This window comes from Lissotriton vulgaris, chromosome 1_1 (genome assembly GCF_964263255.1).
Source record: "Lissotriton vulgaris chromosome 1_1, aLisVul1.2, whole genome shotgun sequence".
NCBI lineage: Eukaryota > Metazoa > Chordata > Amphibia > Caudata > Salamandridae > Lissotriton > Lissotriton vulgaris.
The window spans coordinates 2025972713-2025983863 of NC_141685.1; the positions used below are offsets into that span (position 1 = coordinate 2025972713).

General features: G+C 47.1%; 1 pseudogene; it reads right to left on the reverse strand.

The window, feature by feature from the left end:
• Positions 1-7768: 7768 nt before the first annotated feature.
• LOC147751556 (profilin-2 pseudogene) lies at positions 7769-8166 on the reverse strand (annotated as a pseudogene).
• Between the last annotated feature and the right edge of the window lie 2985 nt (positions 8167-11151).

Below are 11151 nucleotides of genomic sequence, written 5' to 3' on the forward strand. Positions count from 1 at the left end.
AGGCCGACACTCCAGCTCGCAGTGGTCTAACATCCCTCGCGGGGTGTCCAGCTAGAGACCAGGACGAGGTCCCATATTCTCTCATTCTTAGGTAAAGGGGTTAACTAGATCCTAAAGGCATTCTTGGCATAACACCTATACAGATGCTAGGTACATTTAGTTACATCTAGTTAGGAAGGCATCATAGGAGTACGCACTTTTTATCATGTATTTGATGTACTTGTATATATTCATGATTACTGCAAGATGGCAGAACTGTACCATCCTTTTACTTTCATAGTACTTCTAATCATGTATCTCTGCTACTGTCTAATAGTTGTTACAGCTCATCTATTCTACACTAGAATAACAACGGTTCAATAAATTCTTATTGAAACTCTCAGCCTGTTTATTCGATGTATCTCTGAGACAAACTAAGTGAGTGACTGAGCGAAAGGTAGTATATTGTTTCCACGATTTTGAGGGATCAGGGATGTCATGTTCTGAGGTTACCAAAAACGATCCTCTCACTGACAAGAGGAGATTCTAGTGGCACTGTTGTGAGAAGTTAGCCTGGCATATGATGTCCACTAGTTCTAGTGGGCACCTTGCACCAGTCTAATTGACCCTTATTGACGGTGGTTGTAAAGTCAACCTTATAGAAAGCTATCCTAGGAGTAGCAGTGGCTAGCAGTCTTCAGGCTAAGACTTTAGAGAGCGAATTAAACTAGATGTTTTACCAATTATATTCCCTTGAGTACCAAATGAAAGCACACCACACAAGGTATATATCAAATATATATGTATTTATTCTAAACACAACCCCACTGCACTCTTTATGAGGTCAGAGGTAAAAGTACAATACAAGTTACTTAATTTGCATATGATAAGTTGCACAGTATACGTTTTGCCATAGGGGCCTCACAAACCATATACTAAAATAGTGGTATAAGAACCACGTGAGAATTAGAAAGCAGGCCTGGGGCCTGTGAAATCGCTGGGGCTACTCTAAACAACCAAAGGTTAGGATGAAGGAGGCCCACGGAAAACACGTGCAGTGTCTAAACACAGCCGCGGGTTACCATTGACTTTTAATGGGAAACGAACAAGTTACAAATTTACAATTTAAGGACACTTCTAAATAAACTACAATGGAACACTTTCAGACTGAGACACTAGGAGGGCCAATACCTTCGAGACTGCCAGAGTACTCGTGCTACCTCACCCACGGAAGCCGGGTGCATAGGTCTCTTTTGGTGTCAGGTTTTGTCGTCGATTTCAATGGAGTCTGCAAAGAAGTGCTGCAGACGACCAGAGGGAAAGTGTCTGGGTGGATCCAAGGGTGGATAGAAGATCTGAAGAACCTGAAAGCAGAGGGGACAGAGTCTGGGCCACTTGCCAGTGACCAGGGTGGCGATAGAAAGATGCCACAAGATGTCAGCTGATTTTAGGTGAAAAGGTGAAGTTTTTCTCTTCAGCTATGAAGACCAGGAGGCGTCAATGACAATCATGAGCTGGAATCAAGCTGTCCCACAAAGGATCTAGTTGGCTGCGGTGTCGGTATCTGGATTGGACTCAACAATCTTTGGCAAACGCAACCCATGCAGGATGTTGAGATGGGCTTTGGTGCAGACCAGCACGGTCTGTGGAACTTCTCCTTTGCAGGGAAGTTGAAGGAAGCCTGGAGCAACCAGGAAAGTAAGTTAAAGTAAAGGATTGTCTTCTTGGGGGCTCACTAGGCAACGGACTATGAACCGCAAAGATGCATCAAGCAGAAATGCACAAAGCAAGCCCACGGGCCACTCATGGAGTGTGGAGCTCTGTGCATCGGTGCAAACGTTGCTCCGGTCTGGGGCTTCAAGCATCCCAATGCACAACTTCTGAATTTCTTGGGAAGTTGATGCAGGTAGCAAAATGCAGGATGTCCAGGAGTTCCGGTACCATGTCTCTCGTGTCCACCAGGGGTCTCAGCTTTGCTGTGAGCAAAGGTCGGGGTCAGAGATGTCTGGAAGTCTATGTCCTGGCAGATTCTTCAGGATCCAGCAAGAGCCTCGAAAATGCAGACCGGCAAAGTTGCTGTTGGTGCCTGTTTGAACAGGGTGGTCACTCCTTGACCACAAGGGAGATATATTCCGTCTTCCAGTCGAAATGGAATGTTGAAGGTCCAGGATATATGTTTCAGAGTTTTATCCAAGGTAATCTAAAGTCCTAGGAACTGGGGTCCTATACTTATACTAATTTTAGGGGTTGGACTAACTTTAAGGTCCCTCCTATGGGTGGACCTGGTGTGGGGGTGGTTACACCCCTTCCCCTTTGTCCAGTTTTGCACCAGAGCTGGGGCTGAGTGCCCCAGTAACTGGTTTAAACTGGGAAATGCATGGAGCACCTAGTGTGCCACAGGCAGTGTCTGGATAGCATTCACTGAATGCAGCCCTACCTGCCCCAATACACAAGAAGCCTGTCTGGGGATGTGCCAGCACCTCCCTGGGAAGGAAACCTATTGTCCAGGCCTCCCCTGCTGGAGTTTCATCCAGCAGCAAGAGGGCAGACTCATGGCCGTGGCAGCAGCATCCATTTTGTGATGCTGAGGCTCTGTTTCACTTTAACCGGGTAAACCAGTAACTACATGTCATACCCTCTAGAAGGGTGGAATGCTACCCCCGCCACCAGGACTGGCAGGGGTAGTATTCCAAAGTGTTTGACACCTTACACGACATGTTTTTATAAAGCCAAACCAAAGTTAGCGTTAACCGCGAGGATTATAATGCATTTAAGAGTATATGGTAAGGCTATATCATAGAACAGCTATAAGGAGATGGTTCCAAAAGCTCATGCTAGGGCACCCTCTCACATAAAACTAAGCACTCTGCCTCCCGGATTATTAAGGCCTGCCATAGTAGTGACCTATAAGTGTATATGTGTCTATATGTATATCTAGATATAGGTATACTATATCTAAGTAAGGGGTGATTACACCACCTTACCCTGGCTGTGTGAACAGACCTATGGTGTAAGTTTGGAAGGCAAACGAGGGGTGGCACAATACATGCTGCAGCCCCTGGTAGGCCTAGGGTGCACCTATGCCCTGGATACCTATGGTACATTATACAGGGGCTCACAAGGGTGACCCAGTAACCAATCTGGTTTGTACCTAAAGTACATGGTATCGATTTAGAGAGAGAACAGCTGGACTGTGGGCCTGATTAGCAGGTCCACAGCCACACTAAAGTGAAATAAACAGAGAATCACAGCAAAAGTGGGGGTAACCATAGGAAGTAGACCCTACACTCCTACAACTGTGAGCTATCTGATCCAGACAGGCTAACATACCCGGTGGGGGTGCACAGAATCAGTCTGCCATCAATCCCACAGTTTATGTTATGCAAATATGCAGATCCTGTATAGGTTAAATAGGAACTACACGACAAAATTGGTTCTGAAAAAACAGACACACTGAGCGGAGGTCCTAAGACAAGAATGCTGTGTCAGCTGAGATGTAGAACATCCACGTATGTACAGTATGACACGAGGTCCACCACTAAACCCAGAGATCTACAATTCTACAATTTATGACCAGTTAGCTTCAGTAGTACGGGAGAGATTAGGCAGCTCTGTCAATTAACATGACACAGCTTTTTATTGTATACAGTTTATTAACCAGGCTGATGATATTATTGACATGTATTTGCTTTCTAGATGTGGCACAATTATTGCATGTTAGAGCACAATAGTTTAATTAAACATTGTAAACTTTCTTCGTGTCCCTTTTTTTATCTTATTGTGGACAAGAACGAATGAGAGAGTGAAAGGGTGTGTCCTGTTACCGAGATCCCCGAGTGGGTTAATAGTGCTGTGTTCTGGGGTGCCAAATCACATGTTTCTCTGGAAAGGTTAAGAGAGCAATTAATGCACTATAGCTAGTCGGACTCTGGCTCAATAATACTGAGGTGGTATGGTGACTCAGTTCCCACATACTGATGTTCTGTGTTCCCAAACACAGTTCTGTTCCTGAGCAGAATCCCTGCAACATGGCACCACCAATGTTTGTTCGGGTACTTATTTGTGGTTACCCTGAGTATTGCTTGTGTTTGTCCATAATTCCCTCACACCTTTTACCAGAGACGGTTGTGGTGTCGGGGATTAATCCTCCACAGTGTTTAGGAAGAACATAATTCTGCTGGTGGTTTTTCAAGCTTGAATATTAAAAGGCTAGATCCCAGTTTGTGTTAAATTTTAAATCCATCTTTGTTTTCTAATGGTGTAACCTGTAAATATTGTGGCATACTGGTGACCAGCAGTCTATGCACTTGTAGCATGACACATAGTGCCTGATGCGGGTGCTCCTGTAGTCTTTGTTGTAGAAGCGGAAGCTACATATCACTTTAAGGTTTCTTCTTCTTGGGTCACATTTCCTGCTGTGGATGCTAACACTAACACTTTTCATTTATACACTGTCCCACAGGCCCCTGCTGCTTACAGACCTTATGCACTTGTTAAAAATTCCTCTTAATATCTGGGAACACCAGACTTGGTTTAATGGCACCCTTCCCCAAGTGTCTGGGCTAGTCTGAATGGGTTGTATTGTATTGTATTGTATTGTATATAGTTCTTATATATCGCAACTGCCACCTTACTGGTATCCTGGCGCTTTTTGAGAGAACCTAATCAGATGGAGCCGGCCGATGGCAGGGCTGAATAGTGGGTACTGAAATCTCAGATTTTGGCAAATAGCCAGGTCTTTAGGCTCCTTCTAAAACCTATCAGGGAGTCGGCTTGCCTGATGTTCTGGGGCAGCTCATTCCACAGCCGGGACGCTACTGTGCAAAAAGCCCTACCTCTCATCCTGCCTCTCTTGAATCTGGTAGTTGTTGCTAGACTCAGACTAGAGGAACGAAGAGGCCTAGTGGGCTTGTACCATGTAAATTTCTCCTGCATTGGTAGGGGGCCCGTACTGTGCAGTGCTCTATAGACAATACACAGTGATTTAAATGTTACTCTGTCCCTCACGGGCAGCCAATGGAGGTTTCTCAGAGCCATTGTGGTAGAGGAGCTACATGGTCTATTAAGTGCCAGCTTGGCCGCAAAGGTCTGGACTCTCTGCAGTCCCTGCAAGATATATGAGGGGGCACCTAAATATAGGGAATTGCAGTAATCCAGTCTGCATAAGATTATACTCCTTACCACCAGGGGCCTGGTCTCGACGGGGAGAAGAGGGAGAATCTGTCTAAGTCATTTTAGCAGACCAAAGCAGACGCTGATAGTTTTGTTAGTTTGTGATACCATTTGAAGATCTTCATCAAACAGTACTCCCAGGTAATGCACTGTCTTAACTGGGACACATAAATCAGCCCCCGGGGAGAGCCTAAGCTGACACTGTGGCTGCTGATTCAATTTCGCAGTCGAGCAGTAGACTATCTCCGTTTTCCTCTCGTTAAATTGTAGGGAATTTGCATTGAGCCAACCAGAAACCCAACACATGCATTCCTGGAATGTGTCCATAGACACTGCATGTTTCCCTGCAAGGGAAAACACCAATTGGGTGTCGTCAGCGTAATTGATCAGGTCGATCCCATAAGATTTTATAATGGGGATCAAAGGCCGCAAATATATGTTAAAAAGGATAGGGCTGATCGCCGAGCCCTGTGGCACTCCATGGTGAACCAGGTATTTAGGAGAAGCATACGGAGTCATGGTCACTACCTGTTGTCTACCTGACAGGTATGATTGTAGCCATGTCAGAGCTTTGCCCTTCACCCCCAGTTTCTCCAGTCTGCTTAGCAGGACTGCGTGGCTTACCGTGTCCAATGTGGCCGACATATCCAACAACACTAGTATTGATGAATTACCATTGTCGGCTCGCATTCGCAGTGTGTCCAGCATGGTAGCCAACACTGTCTCTGTCCCATGGCCTGGGCGGAACCCAAACTGATCCTTATCCAGAAGGCGGTTATCTTCAAGCTAGCTCGACAAAAATCTACTAACAGCCTTTTCCAGAATTTTTATAGGGTAGGGCAGGAGGGATATAGGCCTAAAATGAGCTGGGATAGTTGGGTCCAGTGAGGGTTTCCAGATTTAGGCAATTTAATCTCATGAAACCCCAGGCTTGTACAATGTTCTTTTTTTGTATAGAAGACTTTAATTCTCATAAGTCAATACAAATTGAGATCCTTTAATCTGTACCCAGATCAGTGGCAGCAAAGGCAGCAAAGGGGATTCAGAATATCCCTTCTTCCTTACTTAGCTAAAGTGACGGAAAAATTGGTAAATACTCAGCTCATGGAATATCTAGAGTCTAACAACATGTTCCATGGCTCTCAGTCTGGCTTTCGCAAGAACTACTCCACTGAGACTGCCCTGCTGAGAGCAACCGAAACTCTACGGATGGGTGCTGATGAGGGGAACACCATGGCACTTATCATGCTAGACCTCAGCGCCGCGTTCGACACCGTAGCACACTCCACCTTGCTGCGGTGTCTGAGCGGCGCCGGGGTTACAATGGCTGCATGGAGATGGCTCAAGGATTTCCTCTTGGGCCGCAGTTTCCAGGTTCAGAGAGGTGTGTTCCTCTCTGACAGTGTGGCCTTGGAACAGGGGGTGCCTCAGGGCTCTGCCCTGAGCCCCACCCTGTTTAACCTATATATGGCTCCACTGGCAGCGGTTGTTCAGTCATACGGCATAGATCTTGTATCCTATGCCGATGACACGCAGCTGCTCATCTCCCTGTCTCAGTCACCGAAACTAGCAGCGGCGAACTTTAAAACCTGCATGCAGGAACTTGCTGGATGGATGAATCAGCACTGCCTTAAGCTCAATGGGGCTAAAACGGAGGTGTTGGTGATAGGGGGAGATGGGGCAAGCTGGTCTCATGAATGGTGGCCGCCCTGCCTTGGCTCCCTGCCCATCCCTTGCAATGAGGCCAAGAACCTGGGGGTCTGGGTGGACCCTAAACTCTCGTTTGAGAGCCACGTGGACAAGGTGGTGGGGAAATGCTTCGGGGTTATGAAGACCCTGAATCGCACTTTGGACCTTCTGCCTCTGGAGGCCAGACGTATTATGATCCAAGCCCTGGTCACCTCTCGCATGGACTATGCGAATGTGCTGCTATTAGGCACTACGGAGAGAAACTTGAGGAGACTTCAAGTGCTGCAAAATACGGCGGCCCGTTTAGCCCTCAGGCTCCCTAAAAGAACAGCGTCCAAGCCTACATTGGCTGCCCTCCATTGGCTGCCTGTAAGGAAAAGAATCCTTTTTAAAGCCCTCCTTTTCTGTTATAGAATAACCTATGCAGAAGCGCCTGGGTATCTGAAGGATCTGGCCATCCCCTATCGCCCCCAAAGAGCACTTCGTTCGGCGGGCAAGGGTCTTCTGAAAGTTCCTCTTATTAGAAAGGCCAGGATGGGAGGCCGCTCTTTTAGGGTGCTGGCCACTACCCAGTGGAACAGCCTTCCACTTGGGATTAGAATGGCTAAAAATGAAACCATGTTCCGAAAAATGTTGAAAACACATCTGTTTGCCAAGGAGGGATAGTTGGCTCCTCTTCCTGTATGACTCTTTCTCCACAGCGCGGGGACACGCCGTGATGGCGTCACCAGGCGCTTTAGAAATGCCTTTATTATTATTATTATTATTAGAAAGTGGTTTGATGGAGTGGGTGGGGAGGCTGAGCTTGAAAGCCATAATTGTGAAGGGAAGCGGGAACAATTCCAGTCACTGTCTGGGTAGCTGGCAGTTTTATTAGTCATTCATTCACTGTGCCATCAGTAGTACCTCCATGGGGTGCTGGTGGACTTCAGAGGGTCATACCCTGGAGATACTTTGTCATGTTGTGAGCTTTGTCATTCAGTTTTCTACCGTAGACTCCATTGTGACGCATCACAACCACCCAATAGCAACGTTGACTGTGGGATCCCCACAGGTACTCTTTGTCTTTAGGTCCATGACGTAGTCATTCTCCACTTCTGATTTGTCCCTGATGAGAGAGCACTTCTGACCACCAATGCACGCACCATTGATGAACATTCCACTGCGCTCCTTTGCTGTTAATGTTGAGACCTCTTCAGCCATGACTTTGCTTAGCATGCTGTTGGGCGTGCAGGCCCAGATGGAGAAGGGGTTGTAGCCCACGATGGCCGCCTCCTGGCAGCTGGTGTCCTCCAGGCAGGTGATGTAGCTCTGCCACCCACTCATCATCTGGGATTAGGCGTTTCTTCCTCCTCCCTGTGGTGCTGCTGGGAGCCGGGCGGGGAACCAGTGCTGCTGCTGGGGGTGCACGGGGGAGCAGGGGGCTGCACTGCGGAAGTGTCACTGCGCCTGGTGCCGCTTCTTGTGATACTGTCTGGCGCGCCCCAGAGTATGCAGCCACCCTTCCTTCCTTCCTCCGCTGCCCACGAGCCCAACCTTCCAAAGCAAGTGGCACCTGTATAAGACACAAAGAACATATACAATGTTCTTTTTTGTCTTATACAGGTGCCTAACTCAGTTTATTCCACATACATCATTAGCTGGTCCAGCTAGAACTGGCCTGCAAGCGAAAGCCCAGTTGCTTGCAGCACATGTAATTAGTCCTGTAATTGTTCATTCAGTTATGGGCAAAAGACCCACTAATCGTGAGGAAATTCAATTTTTTATTGCTCAAAAATCAATCAACTTGAAGCTGTGTTTCCCCTTATGGGACCAAAAGATAAGCACATAATTTTCACTATGTGCTTGCTCACTGGGATGGGTCCCACTCTTGGAGACGAGGGGGCAAATTCTGTCATGGCACTCCCTCGATGTCCATTATACCAAATGTTCTCAAACAGATACAGAATTAACATTGGGCAGGTCCTGCCCTAGTTTTGGGGATGAAACTAATGGATAATTTCCCTGAAGTGTCCAAAATTATTCAACACACCATTGACTTACAGTTGTGGAGATAGCCAACCACAAACGTGAGTTGCCTATAATTCTTGCAAATACATATACATCTTTGGGATGCAATGATTTGGGTCCCAGGCCTTCAGTACCATCACTTGGCAAACCTAGCATTGTCATGGATGACAGACCAGCCCATGAGTTTGTTAAAAAACATGGGATAAATCCAAACAAACACAAAAAGGTAAACCTTCATGATCACAATAAAGCTAGGACTCCAGACAGGATTCAGGTTCCTGATAGATGTCTGAGAGAAGGTGGCTTGGTATATGCTGTCCACGAATTCAAGTGGGCACTCTGTTCCAGTCCACACAACCCTTATGATAAATGAGGTCAAAGATAACCTTATTGAAAGCTATCCTAACAGTAGATATGGAGAGCAGCCTTCATTCTTAATCTTGAAGGAATGTAAAGCAGCTTGTTTTACCAGAATATCATCTCTTAAATGACTAAATGAAAGGAAAACCCCACAGTGTTTACATAGAAATATGTATTTATTAATATAACACTCGCTACTAGTCTCCATGTGAGACTACGACACAAAGTACACAATACTGAATCAATAGAACATTCGTAAAAAGCAAAATACACAGCAGGCTCCATGGGAAGACCGAACTATATACAAAAGAAATGGTATAACAACGAATTGACTAGACACAGTGCCTAGAGCTCGTAGAATTGCTGTGACTCCAAGGAACCACCCAGAGGAGTGACACAGTGAGCCCACGGAGTACACTTGCTCCGTACAACTCTATGGGAAAGTCGCAGTTGCAAATTTACAGTTTAAGGACACTTCTATGAGGACTTCAAGCAAACCCTTTCGAACATAAGAGGTTCTAAGGCCAACCCACTAATGAGTACGAGGTACCTGGGTGACCTATCCCAGAGGAGCCGGGTGCATAGGGGTCAAGTGGTGTCGGACAACTTTGTTGTTTTCAATGGAGAGCTGCAAAGAAGTACTGCTACCTGGAGGGCGAAGAGTGTATGGTGGAATCCAAGCCTTAATTGGAGCTGACAGGAACCTGAAAGCATAGGGGACAGAGTCTAAGTCAATTCAAGTGACTAGGGGCTCGGTAGTCAAATGCCCACCGATGTCAGGTGCTTCAGGTGTGAAAAAGGGTTGCTTGACTCTGCAGCTACGGGGACCAGGAGATGTCGAGGACAACCAGAATCCAGAGGTGAGCTGTCCCATGCAGAAAGTTGAGTGCTGAGGGGGTCAATATTCGGCTGGAGCACCAACAAGCCTTGGCAAATGCAACCCACGCAGTAAGAGGAAACATGTTACGGTGTGGACCAGCAAGGTCCAGGGATCACTTCAAGCAAAGGAGCGGCAGGGCATATCTGGAGCAACTAGGTAAGCCCAAGAACAAACAAGGCAACCCTCGCCAAGACCCACAGGCCAACATACCAGGGATCGCAAGGAAACCTCAAGCAAGTTTGCAAAGTACCAGTCCACAGGACACTCGAGGAGTGCAGGCCGGAAATCTTTGGTGCACATACGGCTCAGGGTCGGAACTATACAGAGTCAAATGCACAAGCTCAGGAATCATTACTAAGCATATGCAACTGCAAATATACGCGGTGCACAGGTGTTAGGGTTGCACGGTCCCCACATGGGATAATAGTCCCAAACTCAGTGAAAGGCCAGATCGACCTCAGTGACCTTCAGAAGCCTACCGCCTCTGTTGCTGAAATCTTCGGAGTCCTCAGGAGTTTGGGAGAAGCAAACCAGTCAGATGCGTTTGGATGCCTGCTTTTGCAGGGGAGTAACTCTTTTACTCCAAGGGAGATTCTTGAGTCGTCCAGCGATGTGCAGGCAGTCGAAGTACTTGGTTTTTTGGGAACAGAATCTTGTCCAGGTAAAATCTAAAGTCCTGTAGGCAGGTAACCCATTTTATACCCATCGGAAAGGGTTGGATGGATTCTGTTGAACCTCCTAGGGGAGGGGAAGGACAGTGGGGTGGCTACACTCATGTCCTTTGTCCAGTTTCATACCAGTGCAGGAGCCAATGACTCCCAGAACTGGTTTGAGCTGGACTATGCACAGGGATACCAAATGTGCCCCCGGTCCAGACTTTCTGGCACTCTCAGAGTGCACCCACCCAGCCCCAATAAACGAAATCCTGTCTGGGAGGTGGTCACACCTCCCTGTGACAGGATGCCTATTGTCATGCCTTCCTCTGCTCGTGCTTGGCTCAGTTGCAGGAGAGCAGAATCGTGTCTGTGGCTGGCAGCATCCATTTTGAGCTGCCCAGGTCA